This window comes from Thermobia domestica, chromosome 5 (assembly GCF_964235325.1).
Source record: "Thermobia domestica chromosome 5, izTheDome1.hap1.1, whole genome shotgun sequence".
Classification (NCBI taxonomy): domain Eukaryota; kingdom Metazoa; phylum Arthropoda; class Insecta; order Zygentoma; family Lepismatidae; genus Thermobia; species Thermobia domestica.
Window position 1 is genome coordinate 187,703,357 of NC_137458.1, and position 6,191 is coordinate 187,709,547.

Here is a 6,191-nt window from a genome sequence, read left to right on the forward strand (position 1 = left end):
CTTGGAGCAGAAGCCCTGAATTTTCTCCCTTAGTAATAGTGTTCGAGTACTTGCCCGTCTCGGTGCCCAAAGAAAGTAATAGATAGTGCTGTTAGATTTCGATTAGCCTGAAAGTTAAACTTGCGTCTATAAAAAATTTCGAGGAGTCTATTGACCTTGACACTTCAGCAAGATGCTATTTTGATAACGCTATGTATCTATCACACTAACCTTTAGGCTATAGAACCTTAAAGTCTTTCTGACTCGCACGGTTCATCTTGCACTACAGACTGCCATATCGCACACTCTTATTAACCCATTGAACGCCATACGCGTGCATAGCACGAGCACGGAATTTTGGCTAAGCAGCCATGCACGTGCAATCAAATGTTATTATATAGGAGTCCTTTTCGCATGCCAGAGACGTGCAAGATAATTTTGCAGAATCTGTAGGGATACCTCTGAATGCTGGTGGGCAAAAAATGGAGTCCGTTTTAGGCAGGAAGGGAGAACAATAAGTAGTTGCATTTGAGCTCATAGCATGTTGCACAGAGATATTTGGCACTGTTTTTTCCCCTTTCATACTGAATGAACACGAATGGCAAGAAAACTAAGTGACCAGGATATTGCTGATTTATTAGATGAAATTTATATTGATACTTGATCAGAAGGGGAGTTGGAATTTGAGGATGGTCATGACGATGCAGAACGCGATCCTGATTTTGTACCTGGTCCTGACTTTGTGCCTTCGTGTTCCTGGGAAAAGAACACAATGGCTGTTGGAACGTGTATGCCAAATAGAAAGGATTTGCCTAAAGCTACAGTTGTTCAAAAGAAACTGAAAAAAGGTGATATGTGTTTCAGCGTAAAGATCATCTTTTGTGTGTGAAATGGAAAGATACAAGGGATGTCTTGGTGCTTTCAACTAAACATCAAGCTACATAAACTGAAGTTACAGTGAAATCAAAGAACGGTCTTGTAGGGATGACAAAACCAAACGTAGTGTTAGACTACAATATAAACTAAGTTGGTGTGGTCAAAAGTGATCAATTAGTGGCGTATTACTCCTTCAATCGGAAGCAACTGAAGTGGTGGACAAATGCATGGATATTATACAAGGAACAAATGCATGGATATTATAAAGGAAAACTAGAAGTAGACAAGAAAAGAACAATGTGCATTTAGCAGACTTCGTGCAGAAAGTGGGGTAAGCTTTGAGTGAAAAAGCATGTGTCGAAGCTCAAGTTCCTGAAACCTCAACTTGAACCAACAGATTGACCGGGAGACATTTTGCAAAGAAGGTTCCCGCTACGGAAAAAAAAGAGACCTACTAGATATTGTAAGGTCTGTTCTGATGTAGGAAAGGTATTTGATGGCAAACGGAAGCGAAAGAACACAACGTTGATGTGTCCTGATTGTGATGTGGGTCTCTGCATGCCAAAATGTTTACGTTTTTATCATACCAAGGCTAGGTACACTTAAGAACTCAAAGTACTGCCTTTTTCCAATATCGAAAATCATATCCAAGATAAACCATTATAGCTCCTCTTATGACGCATGTATGCTTGTAAAGTTTCTTTGCGACTGTAGAGAAAGCACTGACCTTTCATGTGGTGTAATAAACACACATATTAACCTATAGAATATTTTTTAATTCTTTTTTGAAAAACACGCCGGCTTTCAAACTGTTAAGGTTATTGGAGGATTTGAATTTCTCGATCATCTAAACGGTTTCTCACCGGTGAGTAAAGTTCTGGTAAGTTTCCCTCTGTAGCAGATTAGTGCACCAACTATATAAGGTTTTTGACACCTTTCATATCTGAGACGGAATGATAAATAAGAAGAATTTCTGTAAACTTATTTATTAAATCCAACACTACCTCAACTCGCTGAGCTTGCGTGTCCTCCCGCCGAATGAAAGTTGTCTTCTAAGGAGCAGAAAGTTACTCCAGAAAATGTACATGATTAATTGCCAGCATTTGAGGCTCACGAAGTGCATTCACCTCCAACACTGAACCAGACTCTCATTTGGCCTGGTATGAATGCGAGCATTCCTTCGCCGTTGACCAGAGCCATCCTAGATCACCAAATAAATTCCTTTAAAAAACTATAAGCACCAAATCGTCTGTAGATTTCTGCTTAGGTGTTCGCTGCAGTAATACCATGGGAATCTGCCTAGGGCACATTCCTTAGTACAGCCGTTAACATAGGCAAGAAAAAAGTCAAAATACACAGATATGTGCTTAAATCTATACTTCAGACTGTTTTCAGAAAACATAGTAATCCTAAGATACTGAAACGTTCAGATAACATTTTACTAAGAGTAGAGGACGAGATACGTGTTGTTGCCTTATCAAAACGAATAGAAGCAGTTAGCATGCACTACAACTAACCACACATAGAAGTAATTGATAAGAAGGGTAGTGAGATTGGGATTTTTCAATTGCAACTCATACGTTGTAATAGACTAATATCTGATGAATTATAACATTCATATGGCAGAACAAATAAGATTTATCTACAAGGCTTCCGAATGTGGCTTTCTGCAGAAATAATGATAATACTAATTGTAGATATTAGAATGCATTTAGATAAAAAGATAATATCAGTAGATGTCATGATCCGGCATGATATTTGCATTAGAACGAGTGGAATCGATTTTCATGTAGTACAACCAACGAGAGACGGTGGATTCAAATGGGAAAAGTACTTCATCACATATTGTCCTTAGGACTTGCAAATTCGAAATATTCGGTTAAAACCAGTGACGTGCGGAACAAGAAGTCTTTAGCTGAGAAAGACTGAATATCACGCGTTATAATGATGGACAAGTTGATGGGTCACTTGCGATAGGGCAGGCATCCTCGAGCTTGTCAAGCTTTTTGTAATATGCTTTAACTTTTCTCATGATGCAACAGGCTGTGACACGACCTCAGCTATTCTCAGGAGTCAATAGTTGGCAGCCTCCAAGATCCTTCAAGAAGAAGAAGAATTGTGATAGTTAGTTAGAGTCTTCCACCAACCAAAACTCAATCCTGACAAAATGGTCATGATTACACATTTCTTATTCTCCCGTATGGAGAAGGATACATGTCCTCCCTGGTATAAGCCATATCAGGTATAACAAGGGAGGAGTATTACAAAGCTTCAATATGGCCACTTTTCCCCCTAGTAACACGGCAGCTGTTCAGCATTCAATTCGGAAGTACCTCCAACCCCAAGAGCGAAAGGTCGAAGCATGTACCCAATCGAAGGAATGTGGTGTGTGAAAGAGGATAAGCGTATTACAAGAACCCACACAGCTACCAACAGCTACCTGATAATCTTACCTGTCGATAAAAAGTGATTGCAAGATATGATGGTCAACGAACCACATGTTAGAGTAAGAGAGCTGATATAAAGTTTTCATGGTTTTGTGCATTCTGCCAGAGAGTTCATGTAGAAATGGCAGATCGGAAGACTATCTGATATAAATGATAACGAACAACAGCTGTAAAAAACAGATATGTCTTTGACAACGGCTTAATTATTGATCCAATCAGTTATGATTATTATTTTGTGATATCGTCCCCATTTTATAGACCAAAAAAATTGACATAAAGACGATCTTGACGAAACTTTAAATGAAGGTGTAAGGAAAAGGTATAAAACGTGAAGGTGGTTTATTGTTCTGTTATATATTTTGGAATCCTTTAACACGAACAGTTTTGGTACCCGAAGAGAAAACGAAACCGTAGCAGGACACACATAAGTAACGAGCTAAAACCAATTCATTTAGATATCACATTCGCGCGCTATAGTATCATTCAATCGTACGTTTATAACAATTGTTTATTGTTTGGTTGTTTATATGTTAAAATGTTCAACAGCATATGATTGACTTCGAGGATTCTCTCATTTGCAAGGACACTTAAAATTGTGTAACTGCCATTTAGATTTCTACCCTTTAACAAGGAAGAAAAGTTTAACACTCTTAATAAAGAACGATGTTTGGTTATTCCATACATGCAAAGACTCCATGTACATTTTTATCCAAGACCGTGTCGTAAAAATGAAAGCTCTACTACAAGTCCATTGGAGTTGGTTTCGACTTATTGCCCTAGGTTTTATACGACATAAGTATAATCAATGCTTATTGCTCAGCACCTTGTTCCTTTGCGACTTTCCCAAGCTACTTTTCAGATAGAATTTCAAGATACTTAACAATTTTCTGTAAGAGTTATATTAGATTTATGGTCGTAATCTTGTTAAGGATTCACATCAGGTTATGGCCGGAAAATCTATTAGGAGATCCTTAGGTAATTAGAACCAGGCCCGCGTGTATACCTTGTAGAACCAGGACCGCTTCTCTTGGCTTCAAACTGGTTCAATTACTACACCTAGCTGGACAAAATTCATAACCAAAGAAAACACGGCAGAGCACGTACACAGAACGACACGAATCGGTAAGAGGTCACATATCCTCACTGGAAGAACTATTGTTTTGTTCAGTAGTATGATCAGCTGAAATGCATGATTTACACGTAAGGAACTTGTAACAATAGACTTATTTCTTCGGGAAGATGTTCACTGTGTTTGAGTGTGAATTTCAAAAGGCTTTTTATGCGGGGATCCGGCGTGATTAACAACATGTCCATTAAATCTTCTACGTTGTTGTGACGAGAACTTTTCCTGGCATGATGTTCGCGGAACCATCGACAATCTTTACTCCGAGCTTCTTGTGCCTTTTCGGAAAGCTGTCCAATAGGATCCAGCGCAGAATCGACGATGTGCCATGTATCAATACTATATGCCCAGTTGGCGGCATGTAATACCAGTTATACTGGTCCACATAAAAACGTGCAGTTTTCAGAGAATACATACCAAATGCCTCACAGTTAATTGCACAACCACTAGCAATGGTACGTAACAGAACTGCAAATCGTTTAATCAACTATTCATTGATGACAGTAATGGACGCTGATAATGAAGGATTCAGAATAACTTGCGGGCAATATTACCTCATTGCTTCTTCCGTAGCCTGCAATCGGCACATCCGTCAGTAAACCTATTTCTTCACGAAATCGCTTCTGTAGTAATTTCTTTCTTTGATCAACATTTGGTTGATCCCTCTTTCTCACTTGTCAGGTATGATGTCCAGTCTATATACAATGTGCAACAGACACTCAAAGCACCTTATCCAGTAATGCAGACTTGACAAACCGAATTCAAACGTTGTTGTGTCAGGTGGTTGTACTGTAGTTTTGTGTGCATCGTCATTTGCATGGAAGATGCACCGCATATGTAACATCGTTAATATGATTGTTTGTGATATCACTACAGACCTTCATGTCTACAATTGTCAGCATTAATATGTGTTTCACTACTATTTGATGATCATTGTAAGTGATAGTTGTTCGTGAGGGAGCTTGTAGTTGCTGTTGTATCTTAGTTGCTTGTAAACGTCTTAATTCTGGTGTTTCTTTCATGAACAGTAGCTTGATTGGCCGGCAATAGCGTATTGACAATCGCCGTGGATTATGCCAGAGTGTCTCTTAACCATATCGTAAGTTTAGAGAAACTAACGAAAAAACAAACAAATATGTATATTCATGTATATCGTCTTCTGTATCTGAACTATACCATTGTTTGTGTGCGCTCTGACCTGACGCGCCATCACAAACTCCATTTGAAGAACATGGTCATTTCAACTTCCTGATTGATCTTTCGCAGTATAGTACTGTTTCTGGTGATCAACCGCTCGATAGTATGAACAAGTAACGCAGCTGCACTTCCGCATATACGTCTGCGATAATATCGGTTGGGTAGCACCCTTTCTTTGCCGCTAACAGTTTATTGTATGTCGAATAGATATTTGCATTGTGAACTTTTGCCCGGTTACGAACTAACTGGTGTTGTTCGCTAACTCCACTGTACGGAAACTCCACTGTACTGTCAAGCTACTTACCATATTTGATTACAAAGTTATTCATTGCTCGATGACATTTTTGCCATTTCTCTTTGACATGTATACAAAAACTATCTGTAACCTTTCTGACGCACTCTGCTAAATCCTCATAACAGTTTTATAACCTTAATTAGTCCATTACACAGGTGTAAACGCTATTGGTTCTCTTGCAGCTGCGTCGAACAAGACTCGTTGTGTCAGCGTACACTCCATATTTGAAAGTACAAGAAACAACAATTATGCAAACATTGCACGTCATAGTTGT